This window comes from Lathyrus oleraceus, chromosome 4 (genome assembly GCF_024323335.1).
Source record: "Lathyrus oleraceus cultivar Zhongwan6 chromosome 4, CAAS_Psat_ZW6_1.0, whole genome shotgun sequence".
NCBI lineage: Eukaryota > Viridiplantae > Streptophyta > Magnoliopsida > Fabales > Fabaceae > Lathyrus > Lathyrus oleraceus.
In genome coordinates this window covers 215,593,942-215,618,773 of record NC_066582.1, presented here as the reverse complement: position 1 = coordinate 215,618,773, position 24,832 = coordinate 215,593,942, and positions in this window count along the sequence as shown.

The following is a 24,832-nucleotide window of genomic DNA, read 5'->3' as shown; positions in this document are numbered from 1 at the left end:
ATGTTTAAATGGTTGATTTGGATTATAATGGACATGAAATGATGTTTAATGACTGGTAGGGTGATTGGATGACCAAAAATGATCAAGCTCAATGGTCACGAAGCCCCCAAACTAGGGTTTCTTGAGCCACACGTTTCATCAAGAACCATGGTCAGATGAATTAGGGTTTAAATTGTAGGGGTCCAATTGAGATGTTTAAAGGTCATGGGGTATGAACAAAATTTGAATTTGAGGGGTACTCAATGGAATGGTCAAGATCCATGGTGAGTCAAGACTTGTACAAGCCAAGAGGGGGGTTATTTTAATTCGGGGTCATGCGGTCAACCCCCATCCTCTGGGTCAACCCCCACTCTCTTGAGAATCACATAATGTTTTTGGGGTGTTATTTTAAAGAATGTGAAAAGGATATTTGTAATGTAAAAATATTGCATGCGATAGGGCATGATGATCGGGAAAATAACAAGTGTACTATTTCGCCAAAGTAGTAATAATAGGGATGTTTCCCAAAGATCGATCTCGAGGACTGCACAACAATACAAGTTTAAATTGTTACTCAATTGAACAAAACAAGTAATTGGGGTTTTTATAAAAAGTCATTGTAAGGGAATGAGAAAATAAAGCGGAACAAATCTTTTTCATAGTTTATAATAATATGCCAAGGATGGTGTATGAATATCTCCTGTAATGACCTTGAACGTATATCTCCTTAAACAGTTCAAACTGTGCAATTACCGTATCTTAAAATTGTTTCCTCCTAAGACCTCATAGGGAAACCTTTGATCATTCATTCTAATCTCTAAGTCCTTAGGTGATTATAATGAAACCAAGCCGTACAAATTAACAAGATAAAACCGGTAACCATAGGGTATCCCTAGCCCTATGTGATATCTACTATAGTTTCACTTTAGAAAAACCTTAACAATTGCAATCCCGTAAATTGTTAACCATATAACAATCCTTATTTTTCTAACAAAGAAAGCATTACAAACATTGTACAGTGAAATTGACAAACAAACATCATATATTAAGGAAATTATCAATTCAGAGTCATTAAACGATCAATTCAGGGACACCCCCTGGCATTGGGGGGTTTAGCCGATCATATTATTCAAATAAGATACAATATAAAATTTAGACATTACAAGAATAAGGGAATCCCGTTGATCTTCAATCGCATCCGCTCTTGAAGGACCTCCGTTCTTTGCAGCTCTTGACCGCTTCAATCTTAATCCTACCAAATCTGTCTTCGTGTAAAAGTCTCGTTCTCCGTTTTCAAAAGTACCCTAAATAGTTCCTGATCAAATATTTTATGTAGAAAATGTCCAAAATGCCCTCCGAGATCAGCCGTGCCAAAATACAGCAAAAAATAGAAAATGAGGTGTCTAAGCCAACACTGGCCGTGTCAGGCAATATGACCGGTTGTGTTGGCTGTCTGGTTCCAATGGTCAAACACGCCCCTTCCAGGGTGGCTGACACGGGCACCCGTGTCAGCTCCATGTTTTTGCCCATGGTTCCCCTTCTCCTGACACGGGTCGTGTTGGGCAACACGGGTGGTCGTGTCAGGGATACTGTACCGGCAAATTTCTTCTTCCGACGAGCTCGGAACGTCCGATTCCCTTGGCGAGTCCCTGGGTATTCTTGCTTACACCTGAAACCAATAAAACTACCACAAGGAGACATAAAATGGAGTATAATGACACAAACCAAAGATAATCTTCAAACTGAAATAAAAATGCAAACATCTAATTTACTAAACCTAATAACAAAACAGGTAGAATAATGTGTTACCGACTTCGTAAAGTTGTGCCGAATGAGTGTCAGAAAACAAGTAGAATTGGAGCCTGATCACAACCCCAAACTTATCTCATTGATTATCCTCAAGTGATGCTCGAGACATCAGGACGGTCACCCCCAAATTTGCATCCACAATGCTACTGTAATCTTTCGCGATTCCCTTTTCACTTTTTATTCACCGTTTTATCTTCCCCGACTTCCGACGTTCCGCTACACTTTCACATTGACGTACCTTCTGACCTGTAGCTTTTCACACTCTTACCACATCTCTCGGGGTCAAAGTGTTTTCACTCAAAAATAGAGCATGCAAAGTCAACTCTTAGGTTTGAATAGCATATACCTTCATAACAAAAACACACCACACACACTATTCGAGGGCTTTTAGGTTGTATTGGGGCTAAGGTGCAAGGTGGGAAAAAATAAAAAAACAAAAAGGGAAACACTAGAGGTTAAGGCTCAGAGTCCGTGTTGCTACCCTTGTAACTGTGTTCAATCTTTCAATCGAGAGGTTTTTCTTTTGGACACCGTTCTTGTTAGGATTCATTGGCTCTGATTTTTCTCTTCTTTTTTATGTGCTCTTTTGAGCACGCTTTTTGCCAACCTCAATACTTCTAGATAAATGCTTCATTATACTTCTCATAATTTTTTGCATTTCTCTTTTTTTTTTCTTTTCAAGTTTCATACTTTTCTATTTTTTCTGCACTTATCTAGTCCTCATCGGTGTCCCTAAAAAATGAAGAAACCCCAAACTTAGGATTTTCCATAGATCCGGAGTCAACAACACTTATCCAAGCAAGGTACGGAAGTGTTTGGACTTACGATTATTTACAGTGGTTAAACAGCAAACAAAAGGAAATATGGCTCGAATTGGATGAACAAAGGGTAATAATGGCGGGTTGGCTGGAAAGGCTCAGGGTTAAAACAAAAAAATTGCCTCAGTGTGTACATGTGTGTTATGAAATTCCAACATCTATACACAAACTCAGAGAGACAGAGACATACCTGAAAAGCTCTCATGATGACAAGTGTTTGGCCTTTTTGTAGTTTTCACCATGTTTGGTATAACATACAAGTTTCCAAGATACCTCTCAGTGTGATGTAGCTTCGTCTTCGCTTCGGGTTCAGAGTATTCCTGTGTAGTCCAGTGATAGAGAATCGCGTCTGATTATTCAGATCAGGAACATCAACTTTCGGGGGTTTCCAGAAGAGCAAGTAGAGGGGTGTGTCTTTCATCCAATCCCTCCATGCCTCATCATTCATCCGACACGAATGTCCTCTATCTGTAACACACAAAATACCACATAACTAATTACTTAAACAAAAATAATAAAATGCTGAAAATACTAAGAACAAATACATTGTCCATAATGTTTAATCCAAGATAGAGGGGGGACTCACACAACCTCACTACGATGGAGGAAATTGCAACATCAACCATTATATCATCGCATGCATCTCATCCATAAAAGTCCTTTGACAGGCTTGCCCTATGCCTTGGCGTGTTTGCTCCGCTCGGAGATCGCCGATCTCCATTTGCATCCACGACCATTGGTCTGGTGTCACATATGACGACCCGACACCTATATGCGTGGTGTCCTCTGACGGAGCAACAAACTGCCCATGCTCCTATTCTTGCACCTCTTCCTCTTGTTGGTCACCTGCAACAAATGGGTCAGCATTATGCTCGTACATAACGTCTTGGACGACACTCTCATATAGCCAATTGACGACACTCTCATATATCTAATTGGTAGTATTGGCAATACTCTCATATAGCCATGATAAACTGACCAGAACTCATCAAAGCATAATAATCAGAAATTTGGGATATCATACCTTATTGAACTAATGCGTTAATGTCTAGTTAATGCTTACACGACACTGATGTCTCATTTAGTGCAGCAGGGTCATAACCGAAATGGTGGGCAATCTGTGTGATTATGCCCTCGATGGAAATTCCCCCTTGAGCCGCTCTGCCCACTCTACCGAGGTAGTCCGCTGCAAATGCTGCAACACTCACATCAACTCGGTTTTCCATGGAAAACAAAAATAAAAGCTCCCTCTGGGTAGCCACACCTGTACTATCACCCCTACTGAAAAGCGTGAAAGCCAGTACCTTATGAGCATACCTGAAATAGGGGTTCTGAATGCCAGATGCTTTCACCCCTTTAGCCACATAATATGATCGTCCAGTGATGGCTGTCGCATCTCGAAAAATACGATTCCTCGCGATGGTCGCGGAAAAAATTACGTTCGAACAGAGTCGCCACCGAACTTTATTTATCCCAACAAAGGGATAGGAAAATATCGATAAAACCTTTAGGAAATAGAATAATGGTCATCGCAACCATATTCGGGTTCGGGAGTGGATTAAGTAAGGGGAAGGTATTAGCACCCCTTACGTCCATTGTACTCAACGAGAACCTTTTAGTTCTAATGTGCGTTTCGAGTGTTAATTTATGTTTGTTTGTTATCTTTGGGTTATAAAATGTTGAAAATAGAAATGGATGAGAACCTCGGAAAGGAGAAAGGGGAGGTTTTTTATTAGTGTACTCGCGAAGATACAACAATCTCCTGCCTACGTATCCTTAAATAAGGAAATCAGAGCATTCGTAGTTCGGGGAACTACGATTGGTTGGTGTTTTTTAATGAACATCTGTTTTAGATCGCATTCTAAAGGCTAAACGCTGGCTTGTCTACTCTCGGCGGAGGCTTAAGCATTGGTTTGTTGTGTTTATCAGAAAGGATTAAATAGTGTTCTTTTGAAAATAGTTTTGGTCACACGGGGGCGACAAGTTGGATTAATATGTTGGATATTTTGTTTGACTGGTTGTGTTGAGATATTTTGGTTGGATGACGATTACTCGGATAGTCGAGTAAGACAACTCGTATCCTAACAGTCGGGAAAGGGAGTAGAAGACTCTAGACCACTTTCTTTTTCATCCTTAATTATGGAAAGGATTTGAATGATGGTTAAGGTATTTTAAACGGGTGACGAATACTCAGATGGTCGAGTAAGACAACTCGTATCCTAATAATCAGGAAAGGGAATAGAAGACTCTAGACCACTTTCTTTTTCATCTGAGTGATCACGAAAATAAGTTTGCGTATGGTTGATGTATTTTAGCATGAACGACAAATACTTGAATGACTGAGTAAGACAACTCATATTCAAGCATTTGAGAAGAGGAATTAAAGACTCAAGACCATCTCCCTTTTCGTATAGTTCGTTATGAAAATAATTTGATTAAGTATGAGTTGGTAAAAAATGACAATTGTTCGACTGACCGAGTAAGAGAACTCGTGTCCAAACAACTAAGGAGTGAAATTGAAAACTCAAAGTCAACTCCCTTTTCATTTAGCTCATTGTGAAAATATTTCGATTTAATCGGGAAGTTTGTAGAGGAACGACAATTATTTGACTGACCAAGTAAGAGAACTTGTATTCAAATAATCGAGGAGAAAAATTGAAGACTCAAAGTCATCTCCCTTTTTGTTTTGTTATTATAAAAGGATTTGATTTGTTTGTACTTAAATTAATTAGAAATGACGACCATTTGACTAACCGAGTAAGAAAACTCGTATTCAAATAATCGAGGAGAGGAGTTGAAAACTCAAAACCATCCCCCTTTTTATTTCTAAGTGAAATGTTATTTAGATGTGATTAAGTATTTTAATTTAACTTTCGATGTCGGATCGAGGTTTTAAAATTTGCATTCTTGTGAATGAATTGAATTTATTTGGTGAATAATCTATTTAATCGATTAATTAAAACTGAATAGGTCTCATTGTAAGAAAGCCCAAGAGTAAGCCATGTGAGGTTGATGGCGATGTTTTTTCAAGCGATCGACTTACAAAGACATTTTAAATGGGCTCGACTTTGAATCGAGAAGTTCTATTTGTTAAAAAAATTGGTTTGAATTGATGGCATGAGAATTATAATCTTTTTGTATCTTTTAAGTCTTTATCATTTTTAGGTTCATTTTAAGATGAGATGATGAATGTACAATGATATAGCATAAAGCGAAGTAAAGTAAATATAAAAAAAATAAATGTTAGAAGTGGATTTTAAAAGAGTTAGATGTTAATTGCGGAAATTAAAAATTAGAGTTAATCGTTAAATGTTAGGTGTTAATTGAAATCAACATGAAATAACAAGAGAATTGCAATAAAATATTAAATCTAAAACAAATAACTAATGTTTAAACAATTAACAAAAGTATCATTAAATTAAAACTCAAAACAATATTAAACAATCGAAAATCTCAATTCTAAACTATTATCCAAAATATTAATTTTAAAATATTAATAAAGATTAAATTCTAAAATCATTCTAAATTACATTAAAAATCTAAAACAATTCTAAATCACCTTATAATTCTAATTAATCTACAATTATTTCTAAAAAAAGAAATCTAATTAAATTCTAAAATATTTTCAAAGATTAAATTCTAAAATCATTCTAAATTAAATTAAAAATTCTAAAATAATTCTAAATCACCTTATAATTCTAATTAATCTACAATTATTTCTAAAGAAAAGAGATCTAATTTAATTCTAAAATATTTTCAAAGATTAAATTCTAAAATCATTCTAAATTAAATTAAAAATTTTAAAATAATTCTAAATCACCTTATAATTCTAATTAATCTACAATTATTTCTAAAAAAAGAAATCTAATTAAATTCTAAAATATTTTCAAAGATTAAATTCTAAAATCATTCTAAATTAAATTAAAAATTCTAAAATAATTCTAAATCACCTTATAATTCTAATTAATCTACAATTATTTCTAGAAAAAGAAATCTAATTAAATTCTAAAATATTTTCAAAGATTGAATTCTAAAATCATTCTAAATTAAATTAAAAACTCTAAAATAATTCTAAATCACCTTATAATTCTAATTAATCTACAGTTATTTCTAAAAAAAAAGAAATCTAATTAAATTCTAAAATATTTTCTAATTAACATTCTAAAACAATCAGTATGGGCCTAAAAAGGACAACCCAATCGTATGGGGGTATGGATAGTGAAGATAAAAACACAACAAACAAATGAGGAAAATGGGCTCGAGTCTTGTATCGAGAAATATGTGGTTTAGTGCGATTATAATGCTTGGATTAATTACCAACTGTACATCTTTGAAGAACATAATTTTAAATAATTGGTGTAAATAGATTAATCGCACAAACGAAATATAAATAAATCCTATGCGCGAACCACCACTAGGATAATAATTAAAAGAAATGAAAAAGGTTAATTATACAAACAATAAAATAGATTTTGGTTATTTGATCAAAGATTAATTAATTATATATCCTAAAATGTCTATTTAATTTGAATAAAAAAAAGTCATATATGTAGAAAAACAACAGTCTTGAAAAGAAGATGGGCCTTCCTTAGGCCCAATCAAAATATACAATAAATAATAATAAAATAATAAAAAAATAAAATGAAAAGGGGTCACCCATCCGAAAATGGGGTGCTAAAATAAACAAAAGACCAATTGGGCCTGGACTGGAAGCCCACCGCTGGAAAACAGGTTTCTCCCAATGAGGGAGGCCGACCTAAAGCTCTTTTGCCTAAAAACCAGCGGAAAAGCACTTAAGCGCTTCATTTGTTAAAAATAATTCTCTCTCTTCAAGAATAACCAGAGTTGCTCTGCAACTCCTTTCATCTTCTCCGTTCCCAACCTACCGGAGAAGGCGGTGGTCGCCGGCCAACGGCGACGGCGCCACCTTCTTCTCCGGCGAATCACTTTCCCAAAAACCAAAACCTAAACACTAATCTTCCTATTTCAACCTCGCGGTTACGGATCCGGCCATATTTTGCCCAAAAAAAACCTTAAACCAACAGATCCAAACTCACCCACACCAAACAAACAAAAGTTAGGCAAAACAAACAAAGCTTTTAGGCTAACAAAATGAGATCAAGATGGATAAATAAGAAGCTTGAGAAAGGAACCAACCAATCATACTCGAAGCTTCGACGAGGGTCCTTCAGCGTGGTTTGTGTTGATCTTGTTCGGAAGCACGCCGCCGATGATGCCTTCTCCCTCCCGTCTCCAGATAAGCTTTCTCCTTCTGTTTTCGTTCTTAGGGTTTTCGAGAAATGTTATGGCTATTGTGTTCTGGGTTTGCAAAAAATTGCTCCGTTGTTCTTGCTGTATTAACTTTTTTTAAGGATTTTTTGAAAGTATCTTGCTGTGTGTTTGGGTTAGAAGAAAAACGAACTGTTCTGGACGTTTTTGGTGTTGGTTCTTTAAGGTTTTCTTTGAAATATTGCTGTGCGTTCTTGTTTCGGGTTTTAGAAAAAATTCGTGTTGTGTATCTTGTTGTGTGGTTCTTGTTTTTTTTGGATCCTGAGAAAAATATCTTACTGTCTCTATTTGTTCACCTCCTTTTGAATCCGTTTATGAAGGATTTCTTAAGTCTAAAAAAAACTCCTCTTTCCATTTGTCCCATCCCAGATTATGTGGGATTTAAATTTCTATTGATTTGTTCTGTTTTAAGCTAATGTCAAAAGTGCTTTTTTGAGTATTCATGTTAACCTGCTGGATAAAGCTTCAAACTGAATGATTCATTTAGTTGTTTTTCAGCTCTCTAAGTGCTTTTGAAAAGTGCTTTTAAAATAAGCTATTTTTGTTCTCTGCAGATTACAACTCTGAGATGACCTGCTGGAATGGAAGGTGGCTGCTCCAAGCTTCAAGACAACCTGTTGCCCAAAGTGATTTCATCCTAATTGCTTGGTTTTGGTCATTAGGAACCTATTTCCATCTGTAGCATTTTTTTTTACTGTAATTACTTAGTTTAGTTTTTTTAGACAAAATGGGTGTTTGGATTATTTGAGACTTATTGAATTAAATTTTAATTATGTAATTACCTTTTAATCTTTCAAAATTTAACTCAATATTTATTTATGTTAATCATTCAACTTTTAAAAACAATACACTTCTAACTTAAGCATAATGACTTAATCTAAAGAATAACATAATTCTAATCTTAAACACAAAAACTAAGTATAGTAATTTAATTTTAAAAAAAACACAATTCTAATTTAAACACAAAAATCTAAATGTGGGACTTTTAATTTAAAAAAAAAACACAATTCTATTTTAAATACAAAAATCTAAATATGGAACTTTTTAATTTAAAAACAACATAATTCTATTTTAAATACAAAAATCTAAATATGGGACTTTTAATTTAAAAAAAACACATACATGTTTCTAAAAAATGCAAATTTAATTTGGGAACCCATGAAGAACTTAGAACTTGGTATAAATATTTGGGACGTGTAAATGGACTAGTAAATAGTGATCATAGAAATAATACCATGGCTCTTAATACTTACTAATAAAAAAATAAGTTTTGGATTAGTAATGTAAAAAGATTCAAACCATTTTTTAGATTATGGATACACTTATGCAAATAGGCCTTTGAAACAAATAGATCTCATGGGTAAACCACAAATGGCCGGACAAAATTGGGGTATGACAGATGCCCCTATTTAATTACCTCAAACCGGTAAGTGATAATGACAGTAGTCTTTACGCATTCACGGTGGGAGAGAATTAAATACAAGAAGACCCAAATTTTGTCCTAGGCAATGAAAGGAAGAAAATACAGGAAGAAAATGCGGTGAGAAATGGCAAAAAGACATCATCCCACAGTAAAATGGAACAGTCAAGACTTTCTAGGAGTCGTCAGAACAGTATCTTGGACGTCACAGTCGAGATATGTTAGCAATGGAATGACATCCCTAGCTAAAACTCAAGATTTTTCAAGATGCTAGAGCAGTATAAAGAAAATCTGGCATGAGACTCCTCATATCGATGAAGCAGCATCTCAATAGTAAAAGGTGAGATCCTCTGTATCGACTCGAAACAACATCTTATATGATAGAATTAAGGTGTTCCAGTAAGGGAATGATACCTTAATTAAATCTAAGACTCTCCGAGGATACTTAGAGCAGTATCTCTAAAAAATCTAAAATGAGACTCTTCATATTGATGAAGCAGTATCTCAAACAGTAAAAATGATATTCTCTGTATCGAGTCGAAACAACATCTTATATGATAGAATTAAAATATTCCAGCAAGGGAAAAATACCTTAATTGAATCTAAGACTTTCCGAGGATATTAGAGCAGTATCCCTAAAAAAATCTGAAATGAGACCCTTCATATTGATGAAGCAGCATCTCAAACAGTAAAAGTGAGATTCTTCAGATAAATGAAGCAGTATCTCGAACAGATGAATGAGATTCTTCAGATAAATGAAGCAGTATCTCAAATATTCGTCTATTGGGGAAATTTTTGAAAAGACTCCTTTTGAGGGAGATTTACAAGAAATGCTCTACAGGGGAAAAAGCTCATAAGAGACTTTTTAGGATAACCTCTGCTTGGGGAGCAATGACTGTAAAGAAAAATGCTGGGAATATCATTATTAAAAAGTTGAAAAACGATTTTGTGAGATATAATCCCACGAGCATATGCAGGGTAATAACTTCAATTTGGAATGAGGAATGTCCGAGACATATACGAATGACCTTGGATCCTGTTATTTTATATTTGATTTTGTATAATGTTCCACTTTAGGTGGGAAATCCAGGCATGTGATGATGCATGGGATGTATGCAAGTATGCAATTTCGCTGGGGATATTTGGTTGTGCATGTAGGAATGCGAATGATTTTTATTTTGTTGAAATTCCCATTTTGTGGGAGTGTTATGCATGAGTATGTTGATGATTGATATGACTGTGTTTTTTCTTAATTTTCTTGTTTGGCAGGAAATTATGCATGAAATGATGCCTGTGATGCATGTTGGAATGCAACTGGGTAATTGGATATGCCCCGGTTAAGACATTTCGCTTTGAGGTATGATGCCAACAGTATGGATTTTTTTTATCATTGGGGCGATCAATGGAGATCAAATTTTAATGCCCCTGCTAAGTGGTTTCGGGAATATATTTGGGTTGTTCCGAGTCATTGAAAGGTTCAGACTTTTCAACACGCGATACTCCGTCCATGACTTATCAATGTTTCTGTTGGAAATATGATAGAGCCTTGCCCCGGTCTGGCTATACCATGAGTACATTTATGAGAGGTATGAATCAGTAGTTGAAAGGAACAAAACCGTCTGCAATCAGTCCTGCACCTTTATGAAAGACAAGAGTGAATCTTGGGGACTAAAGGATTCGTCCGCTTACTGTTTCAAAAGGAATTTTACCACTTTATTAAAACATGCGTTTTATTTTCTCCAATAGTTTTTAAAAAGTGATGTTTATAAAAAATAAAAGGTTCTTTGCAAACAAACAGATAAAATAAAAAATGATTTGGGCACACTTTGTTGAGAAAAATTCTCTTCTATTGATTTGACCCTTAAATGGGTGATTGTACATAAAGATGCAATTCCTTAACGAGGTAATTGCTGTGCATAGAAAACAAAATGGCAATGAGAATTGAGTTCTTATTGAGTTTCCACATTGCTATGATCCTTATGTCTTCGATAGCCCGAGCACTTTGCTTTTGAAAAGTGAGGTAGATCGATTCTTTGTCTTCGAGGGTATGTCAGATGTCTGTAAGTACATCTCTTTGCCTTGGAATTAATCCCTAACTTTTGCATGGACCGCCCTTTCGGGTTTTCGATCCACCGGGATACCCATTCTTGCCTGAGTCGCCCTTTCGGGTTTTCAACTTAGCTGGTCAAATTCTTTTATTTTTATCCCTAATTTTTGCCTGGATCGCCCTTTCGGGTTTTCGATCCACCGGGATAGCCATTTTTGCCTAAATCGCCCTTTCAGGTTTTCGATTTAGCGGCTTCTATTATTCCACTTTTTTAGGCGAAGTACTTTTTAACAGCATCACCGTTGGTGGGAAGCGGCAACTCATCACCGTCCATAGTTGCTATAATTAGAGCACCTCCGGAAAAGGCTCTAAACACCACAAATGGACCCTCATAATTTGGTGTCCATTTCCCTCTGGAGTCTTTGTGAATAGGCAAGATTTTCTTCAGTACTAAATCTCCTTCTTGAAATACTTTGGGACGAACTTTCTTGTCGAATGCCTTTTTAAGACGCCTCTGATAGAGTTGGCCGTGACCTAACGCTTTCAAGCGTTTCTCTTCAATAAGGTTGAGCTCGTCATACCTTGATTGAACCTATTCCACCTCATCTAGCTTAGCCTCCATCAGGACTCTCATCGAGGGGATCTCTACTTCTATAGGGAGAACTGCTTCCATACCGTATACCAAGGAATAAGGAGTTGCCCTTGTTGAAGTTCGTATCGACGTGCGATAGCCATGTAACGCAAAAGGTAACATCTCGTGCCAATCCTTGTACGTAACAACCATCTTTTGGATGATTTTCTTGATATTTTTATTTGCAGCTTCAACAACCCCGTTCATCTTAGGTCGATAGGGTGATGAGTTGTGGTGCTCGATCTTGAATGTTGCGCATAACTTATCCATGGTCTTGTTGTTGAGATTGGACCCATTATCAGTGATGATTTTGTTGGGAATACCATATCGACATATGATGTTAGTTTTCAAGAAACGGGCGACTACGTGCTTTATGACATTCGCATAAGACGCGGCTTCCACCCATTTGGTAAAGTAATCTATGGCCACCAAGATAAATCGGTGTCCATTTGACGCTTTGGGTTCTATCATTCCAATCATGTCGATGCCCCACATAGAGAAAGGCCAAGGTGATGCTATGAAGTTCAGCGGGGTAGGCGGTACATGTATTTTGTCAGCATAGATTTGGCACTTGTGGCATGTTCTGGTGTAATAGTAACAGTCGGGTTCCATCGTCAACCAGTAGTAACCTGCCCTTAGAATTTTCTTTGCCATGGCATGCCCATTGGCGTGCGTACCGAAAGAACCTTCGTGTATGTCCCTCATGAGCTGATCTGCTTCATGTTTGTCCACACACCTTAAAAAAACCATGTCGTAGTTTTGCTTGTACAATACTTCTCCATTCAAGAGGAACTTTGATGCCAATCTCCGGAGGGTCCTTTTGTCAAGGCTGGAAGCCCCTGCCGGATACTCCCTTTTCTCCAGATACTGTTTGATATCAAAGAACCAGGGTTTACCATCTGGTTCTTCTGCTGTTGTCAGGAAATGAGCAGGTTCGTCAAAACGCCTAATCTCAATATGAGGCTGATGGTTGGGCCATATCAATTTGTACATGGAGGCCAGAGTTGCTAAGGCATCTGCCATCTGATTCTCTTCTCGAGGAATATGAGAGAAAGTGATTTTGTCAAACTTTGGGAGTAGCTTTAGCATATAATCCCGGTATGGAATTAAGTTAGCATGTCTTGTTTCCCAATCACCTCTGATCTGATGTATGACTAAAGTGGAGTCCCCGAATACTTCTAGTATCTTGATCTTCAACTCAATGGCTTCTTCCAACCCTAGTATGCAAGCTTCATACTCGGCCATGTTATTTGTGCAGGTAAAACAGAGCTTCGCGGTGAATGGTATATGGAAATTCTTGGGATACATCAACACTGCCCCAATTCCATGGCCTATTGCATTTGAGGCACCATCAAACATGAGCGTCCAGCCTGCTCTTGGCTCGAGGCTTTCCTCTAGTTCGAAGTCTTCAACATCCTTAACAACCATGATGTCCTCATCTGGAAAGTCAAATTTCAAAGATTGGTAATCCTCCAGTGGTTGGTGAGCAAGATGGTCTGCTAGTACGCTTCCCTTGATCGCTTTTTGTGCAATATATTGGATATCATATTCTGACAACAACATCTGCCATCGAGCAATCCTACCAGTGAGAGCTGGTTTCTCGAATATGTACTTGATGGGATCCATTTTAGATACCGGCTAAGTTGTGTGAGTTAGCATGTACTGCCTGAGACGCTTGGCAGCCCATGTGAGTGCACAACAAGTCTTCTCGAGTAATGAATATGTGGTCTCACAATCATTAAATTTCTTGCTCAGATAATAGATGGCATGCTCTTTTCTACCAGTCTCATCTTGTTGTCCCAATACACAACCCATGGATTCATCGAGCACGGTTAGATACATGATGAGAGGTCTTCCTTCGGCAGGGGCATTAGAATCGGTGGCTCTTGCAAGTATTCCTTGATTTTATCAAAGGCTATCTGACAGTCCTCATTCCACTCCACACCTTGATTCTTCCTCAGAAGCTTGAATATTGGTTTGCATGTTGCAGTAAGGTGAGAGATAAACCTGGCGATGTAATTTAGTCTCCCCAAGAAACCACGAACCTCTTTCTCAGTCTTTGGTGCAGGCATGTTCTGAATGGCTCGAACCTTGTCGGGATCTACTTCAATTCCTTTTTGGCTTACAATAAAGCCTAAAAGCTTCCCAGATCGAACCCCAAATATGCATTTATTAGGATTAAGTCTCAACCTAAACTTCCTCAAACGAGTGAATAGTTTCTCCAGGTTGGTGATGTGCTCTTCTTCTGTCTGGGATTTAGCAATCATGTCATCGACATACACCTCAATCTCTTCATGAATCATGTCGTGAAAGAGAGTCACCATGGCGCGTTGATATGTTGCTCCGGCGTTCTTTAAACCAAATGGCATTACTTTGTAACAAAAGGTGCCCCAAGGAGTAATGAACGTGGTCTTCTCCATGTCTTCAGGATCCATTTTAATTTGGTTGTATCCTGAAAAACCATCCATGAAGGAAAACACGGAGAACTGAGCTGTGTTATCTACCAGTACATCAATGTGAGGTAATGGGAAATCGTCTTTGGGACTAGCTCTGTTTAAGTCTCGGTAGTCTACACACATGCAGACTTTTCCATCTTTCTTCGGCACCGGTACAATGTTAGCAACCCATTGTGGGTATTTAGCGACTTCCAGGAAACCAGCGTCAAACTGCTTTCTCACTTCTTCTCTGATCTTGAGGGCCATATCTGGTCGAGTTCTTCTTAGCTTTTGTTTGACGGTAGGGCATTCTTCTTTAAGGGGAAGCTTGTGGGTCACGATGTCAGTGTCTAATCCGAGCATGTCTTGGTATGACCAAGCAAACACGTCGTCATATTCGTGGAGAAGCTCTATCAGTCTTGTCTTCACTGTATCTTGAAGCGCTGCGCCTACCCTTACTTTTCTCTTATCTTCTTCTGTTCCCAGATTGATAACTTCAACGTCTTCCTGGTGTGGTTGAATAACCTTTTCTTCTTGTCTGAGTAATCTGGCCAACTCTTCAGGGAGTTCGCAATCTTCCCCCACTTCGTCTTCAGCTTGGTAGATTGGACAATCAAAGTCATATTGGACCATAGCAGTGGTGTTATCAATGGTCTCGGTGGTGTTTCTGCATGTTATGATTTATGCAGTTTATTTAGAAAGTGTGTGCATAAAAATTTGATTGCCCTTTTTGTAAATAGATACGAAACGAAAGAAAAGGAAAATTTTTTTGAATGCAAAACGTCATTTCATTAATGATAAAAAACTCTTGAAAAAGATAAAGGAGGCCCTACAACATGCCACTGTGCCTTGGGCAGAGCACAGGGTTTTGTCTAAAAATGATAAAATTACTTTTGAAATATTTGGGGAACTTCCACAACCTTCTAGTTTGTTAGTTCTTCATTAGGTGCGGCTTGACGTATCCAGCTGGACACCCCCTCCTTGTGGTCTTCTTCACTGATCATTGCCACCTGCTTGCCAAAGATGTGGCCAGCGCTGGTGAACTTTTTCTCCACAGAAGGAATCTTCTCTTTGTCAGATTGGTTACCAACTTTGCATGATGATGGGTCATACCCCAAGCTAAACTTGTCTCGTTTCTCTTTCAATTCCACCACTTTGCCCCAATCTTGTGCATCTTCACTTTCCATAACAGCTTTAGCTCCTTGCCATGAGGCCATGGATGGTCCGGATTTCGGGACCTCCAAGGTCTGTTGAATGGCCATCATGTTTACTACTTCCAAGGATTGGAAGGGTGTCTCAGTGATTTCACCATCCACCTCGATATATCGGAAAGATGTCAAGTGACTAACCAAGATATCTTCTTCTCCTCCAACCACAATCATCTTGTCATTTGTGATGAATTTTAGTTTTTGATGCAGAGTGGAGGTGACAGCACCTGCGGAGTGAATCCAGGGTCTCCCAAGTAGGCAACTGTAACCAGGATGTATATCCATGACCTGGAATGTAATATTAAAAATTGTTGGACCTATCTTGGTTGGTAAGTCAACCTCTCCTATCACTGCTCGCCTTGAGCCATCAAATGCCTTTACGATTAGGGTGCTGGGCTTCATACTTATCCCTTCCACTAGCAGCTTTATCAAAGTCGTCTTTGGCACGACGTTCAATAAGGAACCTGTGTCTACGAACACCCTTGACAGTATAGTATCCATGCACTTCAAGGAGATGTGGAGAGCCTTGTTATGGTTCTTTCCTTCAATTGGTAGTTCGTCATCATTAAAACCCAAGAAATTTCCAGTAGTCACACAAGCTATCACACCATCGAACTGTTCTATTGTTATGTCCTTGGTGATATGAGCGGCGCTCAATACCTTCAACAGCGAATTCCTGTGTGCTTCTGAGTTAAGTAGGAGAGATAACATGGAAATTTTGGAAGGTGTTTGGTTTAGATGGTCCACCACCTTGTAATCGCTCTTCTTGATTATTCTCAAAAACTCCTCAGCCTCCTTACGAGTAACACCAGCTTTAGGAGATAGGTGCATGTCTTGCATCCCCTGATTAGGAATGGGGATCTGGACAACAACCTTCTTCCCTTTAGCTCTCTCAGAAGCATCAACAGTTCTTGGTGCGAATACCCGGCCACTACGCGTCATTACTGCTGGCCCCACAATTGAAGTGACATTTGGTTCGTTAATCATTAAAGGTTTATCTTCCTGCCCTTGCTTAAAAGCTCTGGGCTGATATATCCATGGGACTGCCTTCTCATCTTTATATTCGAATGGTGTTGGGAACTCTATCAGCAACGAGCTTATAGGTATTTCTACTTTGACCTCATCATAGGGGATATCTACCACGACTATCTCTTCCTGACGCTTGCTCTTGACACGGTAAGTTATCCGTAACTCGCCTCGATCCAACATTTGTTGTATAAAACTCCTCAACCCTTTATTATTCTCTTCCTCAACCAGCTCTTTCAGGATTATACCACTCTTCAGCAATTGTGCTCCTATCATGGTGATAGGGGTTTGAATCTCTTCAACCTTACAGATCAGTTTGCCTTCATCACTCTCCTTAATGGCACTGACGGAAGCATCCTTATGCGTCAGCATAGGATTTGTATTCACGTTCGGGCGTCTTGGAGTGAAAGAAACGACCTTGGCTTCGATTAAGTCTTGGACGCGATTCTGAAATGCGAAACAGTTTTCCAAGGTATGGCCAGGTGATCCCATGTGAAATTCGCAATGGGCATTAGCGTCATATCCAGGTGGATATGGAAAAACAGCGGGTTTTAACTCCCTCAATGTTAGAAGGCCCTCCTTCTGTAGATATGGGAATATCTGACTATAAGGTACTGGTAGAGGATCAAGTTGCCTTCTTGGAGGTCTTGGCTTGAACTGTCTTGGTGGTGCGGTATTTTGCTGATGATGATGTTGTTGAGGTTGTGGCTGATACATTTGTTGTTGTTGTATTGGTTGTTGATAGGGTATGGGTACCACGGCAGCGACTTGGCCATATGAAGCCTGTTGCTTCTCTTTATAGTTTCTGGATATGGCATTTGTTTCGCCTTCCCTTTTCTTCGGGAAACCTCCAGAATATTTCTTTGGTGCACTAGGTGCTATCACTACCCCAGGAATCTTTCCATCCCTCAACCCCTTCTCTATGCGGTCTCCAATTATAACTAGATGTGCGAAGTCAGATGCGACACTGCTCACTAATCGATCAAAGAATGGGTCCTTCAAGGTGTCCACAAATATCCCGGTCATTTCCTTCTCAGACAATGGTGGCTCTACCTGAGCAGCCAATTCTCTCCACCGCTGGGCGTATTCTTTGAATGACTCACTCTCCTTCATAGCCATCCCTTGCAACTGCATTCGGTCGGGTGCCATATCTAAGTTGTATTTGTACTGACGGAGAAATGCGTCAGCCAAATCCTCCCAACTTTGAATTCGGCCCTGTTCTAAACTCATATACCATCTCAGAGATGCTCCACTCAAACTGTCTTGGAAATAGTGTACAAGTAGTTTGTCATTTTCAGTATGAGCAGCCATTTTCCTGAAGTACATCACCAAGTGACTTCTTGGACAAGTCTGTCCTTTGTATTTCTCGAAATTAGGGGTTTTAAATTTAGCCGGGATGACTAAATTTGATACCAAACGCATGTTCATGGCAGAAGCACCGAAGATGTTGTTTCCTTCTATGGCTTTGATTTTCTTTTCCAGGGCACGTAGCCTATCTGCAACTGCAGCAGAATCTGAAAGTATCTTGGGCTTTGGTTGATCGGGCATATAGAATGCGTCATACTGGTCATCTCCAATCTCAGATCCATGATGAGTAGACGTATCAGAAGGTTCTGCACGGTCTCCATCTCCCTTGCCTCCTACCGATATCTGAACCAATCTCTTCTTGGTGGGGACGTAACTTTCGTCTTGGGGATTCGGACCTAGCGTGCCATCATTCCTTTTTGCCCTAGCTTCTTCCTCCTCGCTCCTCTCCCTCTGAGCGATCGCCAGCATTGTCTCCAACAGTTGATCCATCTTCTCCTGGATCGTATTGATGTCTGTCCTCATGGTAACCTGGTTGGCCTCAACTTGTTCTAATGTCATCTTGTATTTACTTCGTGTCTCGCACCGGTGTTGATTAGTCAGTGTGGCTGGATAAAGGGTAAAAAGGTTGGGTAAGTTTTTTGATTTTCATGAAGTGTGATGCATAATGAAGATGCGAATGTTATGCATATTTTATTTCCAGGGAATCATTCGAGTTTCATTAGTTGTTAGTAATTCGAAGAAACAAAAAATACTTAGAATAACAAATATGGAGTAATTTTTAAATGTCATTCATTCCAATACATAACATAGAGGTCCAAAAAGGTCATAGTTCAAAAGTACATTTGCTAAAGGAACAAAATACAAGACATAAGCAAATTAAACAACTGGCTTTCTGGCATGAAGCTCTTCTAGTTCCTCATTGAATCTCTTCAACAACCCTTTGCAGAGCAGAACGAAATTGATTATGGCTGGAGGAGTGCTATCTTCTTTCAACTCTTCGACTGCGTCTCTCAACCTCCATGGCAATTATTTAGCTGCCCAATTACAGAATCCTACTAGCCCATCGAGTTTTGCACGAAACTTATCCCTATCTCCTTGTAAGAAGTCTATGGTCTTCTTAAAGGATTCATAGTCTTCAATCACATAGTCTCGCTCTTTCAACCATATGGAGTTGTCCTGGCGTAATGACTCTAACTGGTTCGTCCAATAGCTTACAGACTCCCTGGCATCTCTTACTTCTCGACACTTCTCCTCCCATACCATGGGTGACACCCTAGAAGCTTCAGTGGCTATTTTCTTGAGTCGGCGCTCCTGATCTACTTCAGCTTTTGCATGACGAACAAAATTGGTGAGTTCCTTTATCTGAGCCCCAAGTGTATCCCTTATTGTCTTGTTCTCCTTTGTGGCTAGATGCCACCAACGCTCGTTGTCTTGACATTCTTTCTGAGCTTGTCGTAGTTGACCCTTAAGAGTATCCTGTAACACCTCAAAATTTGCCCTCCTCTCTTGGGACTAGCTTAGCATATTGCATTTCATTTTTTTAGGACATTAGGCATTTGCATATTGCATATCATGTGGAAATAGAAAGTCTTCTTCCTTAGTCTTTCTCAAAAGATAGAGAGGTTAAGAGATTCAAGCTTGAGGGTCTCCATAAATTGATCACTAGCCATCTGAGGGTTTGTGCTTCAATTAGGGTTTTATTGGTTCTTCAAGGAGGTTGAGCATTGTCTTGATTGCAAGGGTACATCATCATCATCATGGTTATGTCATCCTCCAGGGGTTCATTGTTCATGCTCAGATTCCTTGGGATTAGGGTTTTGACCTCTGGTCAACCCTAATCAGTGCCAGTCTGCCAGTCAGGGTTTCTCAAAGAGATGAGGTTGTTTCTTGGGTTGAAGGATCATATGGTTATCTTATTGAGCTAATTTGATCTAGGGTTTCATTTCTGTGCCAATTCCTCCAGTGGTTGAGGCTCAAGCTGATCAGTGCATTTCTAAATCATCTGTCAACCAGAAAGTCAACAGAAAGTCAACTAAGGGCTAGGAGGTGGAAAAATGGTTTGAGACACTTCATTCATGTCCCAAAGAGGCTTATTCATCATGTCAAATGCATATCTTGAAGAATTTGAGGTCAGATCAAAAGTTTCCAAAAATGGAAAGTGACCTGTAATTGAAAGTTTCCAAAAATGGAAAGGTTTTGGTCCAAATTCAACTTGATCTTACATCATCAAAAAAGCTTCAAATGGATTTTTGTCCAATATGAAAGTTGAATATCTTTCTCTCCCATTTCCAAAAAGTCCAAGATCATGAGTATCTGATGAATGGTTGAGGAGATATGATCAAATCATTGCCAAGTGTGCTTGAAACTTCAAAAGGCCATAACTTTTGATCTAAAGCTCCAAATTGAGTGCCTCTTTTTGCACTTTGCTCCTCATGACATATATTTTCCAAATCATTCATGGCATTGCATGAAATTTCATCATATAATCATATGCTCATTCATGACCATTTTGGAGGGAAATTTACAAATTTGAATTTGGTGCATCATGGGAACAAAATACCATTGCCAACATGTGCATGAAGTGATTTTAAGTGAATTTTATCATCCATTTGCTACTGTTCACATGTACATTTGCATGGCACCACCAATTTTCCAAAATTTGTCATACACCTTATTTTTGCCTAATCCTAATTAACTCATGACTAATTGTGATTTGGATGTAATTAACACATGATATATAAGGCAAACCCTAACAGAATTGTTCATAATCACAAATTCTAGATCTAGATCTCATTTTCCCTCCAAAATTGCTCTCATCTCAAATTCAAATTTTCTCCACACAACCACACATTTTCTTGATAGATCCATCATCCTCATGACATTTGGAGCATGATTCATCCATTTTTTGTGGAATTTGAGCAAGGTTTGAAGCATGTCAAGCATATGAACACATCAATGGCAAGTGCAAATTGAGCTAGATCCAAGCATCTCCAAGTCTCAATTCATTCACAAAGCTTCATAACAAGAGTTAAGGAGTGGATTCACACACTTTGGAGGCCTTGAACTCACTGTTTTGATCACTGCCATTCCAGGTTGGTCCAATTTCAAGTCTCTTAATTCTCAATTTTATGGACATGATTAGATAGATCTTTGATCGCTGAAAATTCTGATCTAAATTTCATAAAAATTGGATGATTATTGAGTGAGATATATGTGTTTGAAGTTTTGGATGCATGAATGTTTTCTCTTCGATTCGCATTGTTTATGGTGAATTAATGTAATTGGATGCTGGATTCGTATTCCTTATGCCATGAGCTTTCGAATGGTGTATGTATTAGCGAAATCTGCAAAAATTTTGAAGGAGTACTGTTCCGCCACCGTCTTCATGAAGAAGACGGTGGTTTCCGCCGTGCCAACCGCCACTTAGGGTTTGCTGGTTCAGACTCTGGCTTGTTACTGTAGAAGCGCCCATCATGTTCATGTTGCGCGTTCGAGTCTTGCTTGCAGCATTTGTTTGTTAATTCATGTCCTTGTCATCTGCTTGCGTGTGCATCCGTTGGCCTTTCCATTGGCCTAGACTCTTTGACTCGTCCACGCAATGCCTTGACTAGTGATGTGGCTAGCCACGTCAGATTAGTGGAACGGTGCGTTTTGGTGCCTACTGAGTTCGAATCCTGCTGATAGCATTTCCATTTTCAATTCATTTCCATATTACTTTCATGTTTTCAATTTTTATTTCATTATTTTTTCCAACTTCAAAAAATCACCAAAAATAGCATGTTAGTCCAAATAATTCCAATTTTTTTTCTACATGATCCTTGAGATGTCTAGTATTTTATCATGTGATTTTCCTGATTTTATCATTTATGGATTTTTACTGGTGAATTGTTATTTGATCATGATGCAAAATGTGACATGTTTCATTCTTTCTAGTGTGAAATGCTCAATAATGCTTTAATTGATTTGAAATTTGGTGTGATGATTCCCAATATGTTGATTGATTTTTGAGGTTTGGTTTGGTATTTTTTTCATTTTCATCTCTGTTTTATACACATGATTGTATGGTGTGACAATGTGTGTCACACAATTTGATGTCATATTTGTTCATTTTCATTGCCTTATCAAATGACCTCGGTTGATTCTAATTTTTGGCATGATGATTGTTTTTGACATGTTGTATGCTCATAAAAATTTCCAGAATGGTTTGATTCATTTCTGTTTTAATATGGAATTTTGATTCTTGATGATCAATTGTATGCTTTGAAATTACCTTTTCCTTCTCATGCTCATGAAATGACTTTGCTTAATGATTTTGACTTGGTCCTTTTTAGGACATGTTCTTTCTTGATTGTAGATGCTTCTTGTTGAATATCAAGTTCTGTTTTGACTTTTTGATTCACCTTTGACCCTAGGCTTTGCCCTAGGGGTTTGAACTCACATTTGAGCTTTGTCTTTCAGGATCAAGCATGCATCTACATGGTTGATGTTGCCTCATCATTTGAGCTTTGCTATTTGCCTTGTTTACTAACCTTTGGTTATTTTGTAGGTCCTTTGGTAGTGAATCACTTGAGTGTGTGCCTTTTCTGACTTGCATGTTGTGTATATTGGAAACCACTGTTGCTTGTCTGTTGATTGTTTGTCTGAATAGAATACTGATGGTTTAGATTTTCTTACAGGTACTTTAGCCGCTTTAACTCATTATTTGAGTTGCTTTGCTTTGCTTGTGGTTGGCATACCACTTAGGTAATCTCTTGAACTCCATGTAGTCTGGAAGACCTGCTATCTTTGGCAGGCACCTGTTTGAAGCCCTCCTTAAGAGGCAATGTTTGTGATTGTTTATATTTGTGCCATGTACTTCAAAGACCTCCTAAGTGAAGAGGCATTGGCAGATAGAAGGGATGTGCAATCCATCCCCTGCTATTCAGTTGAGTCTTTCATCTTGCTCGCACTACGTGCTGATGCATTTTGAATAAACACCCAAAATCTTGTATATAGAGTCAGTCATTGTGGAGTAGGGTTCCACATTCTGGACCCCCACGCCTTCATTGATTTGAAGCTCACCCAGGCCCGGGTTAAGAGCTATGAAGTCTAACCCTCATCTCCCATTTCATCTGCTCACCCTGACGGTCAATGTCAGTGGTTAAGAGCCTCAGACACCCTTTCCATTGGCTTGTTTGTCGAGGTCGATATGACCCCTCGACTAAAGCCCAGCCTTGTATGAGCCACTTGTTTGCATATAGCGTGTGATACCTGTTCACCTATGCTTGTTTATCTGCTTTTTCTTCTCATCTCCTTTCTGTAGGAGTCGTATGATCAACTTTCGAGGAAGTTGAACGTACGTAGAGATAGACTTGAGTTGACTCACTGCCTGTGTGAGTCAAACTCTTGTTAGAGACTTCAATATAGGGATCGTTTGCATGACAACTTCTAGGCTCGAGTCGTAGTCTCCCTTTTAGTTGTTACCTCCCTAGTCTCTGGTTAGGATAGAAGTTTTTCCCTGTTAAGGGGAACTACGTCGCCCTGATCCTCATACCAGATGAGGTACGTAGGCAGGAGATCGTGCGAGATCTCTCCGGGCACCCTTTTCTTTTTTTGTGTGTGTTTGTTTGATAGCTAGTAGGCTCGAGTTCCAGACTCCCTATTTAGCTTGTTTTGTTCAACCCCTTTGTGTTGTGTTTGTTTGGAGTCTGATGTAAGCCCAGCGATTGGCATTCGGTTTCCCGTTTGTTGTTGTTTGTGGAGTCAGATTTAATACCATTGATTGGCTATCTGTTTCCTGTTTCTTTTGTGGAGTTGGATGTAAGCCCAGCGATTGGCATTCCGTTTCCTATTTGTGTTTGTGCTTTTCTTCTGACGTCTCAGCGTCTCTGTGTTGTGTTTTGTTTCGACGTGCGTTATCCGAACTACGGTAGCTCTGATTCTCATTCCAGATGAGATACGTAGGCATAGGATGCGATATCCTAGCGAGCCCGTTCCCCTCTTCTTCCATCTGTGTTTTATTCCAGTGTGTGTGCATTCTTTGAGCAGTTATTCAGCAAACTTATTCTATTCGTTTTGAGCGTGGATCCCGTCGAGTACGACGGACGTGAGGGGTGCTAATACCTTCCCCTTGCGTAACCGACTCCCGATCCTTGCAATCTCCGGTCGTAAGACCATTTCCTTTCCAGGTTTACTTCGAGCGTTTCCTTTCCCTCCTTTGGGATAAATAACGCACGGTGGCGGCTCTGTTTGTTTATTTTTCCCTCCGATTGTTTTTCGCGGATGCGACATATCCAAACAATGATCAGCCTGTTCTAATCCCACTTTGATCTTCTTTCTCTTATGCTCCTCCTTGTTGAACTTTTCCATGTGGGCTTGAAGTTGTGCTTTTTTTCTCTCAAGCTCCCATTTCATATTATTTTTCTCATTGATGGTTTGTTGGAGTTTTGTCTACAACTCTTCATTCTCTTTTTCTAGCTTTGCCATGGTGGTCTTGAGTTCCTCCATTTCTTCAATAGGGACATGGGTGAGCTTAGGTTCAGGAAGAGGTATAGGTGTCCGAATGACGAATGGCATTTTAATTATCTGCACCCTTTCCTTTACCCACTGAAAATATGGTTCTTTTGTAATCCCATTTGCTCTCCCTAACTCAGCTTTTCCTTTTCGATTGATATTTTTCCAAGCTTCTTTGATTCGCTGGAATAAGCTAGGATTCTCAGCCCCAAAGTCAAGTAACAAAAAAGCTTCCAAAGAATTTGCCTCTGGAGGGCCTTCCATTGGGTAACCGAGTTGTCTGAGTGATAGAACTGGATTAGCATTCACACATCCTTGAGTTCCAATGAGCGGTAGATTTGGGAAATCTCCACAACTGAATATGATGTCT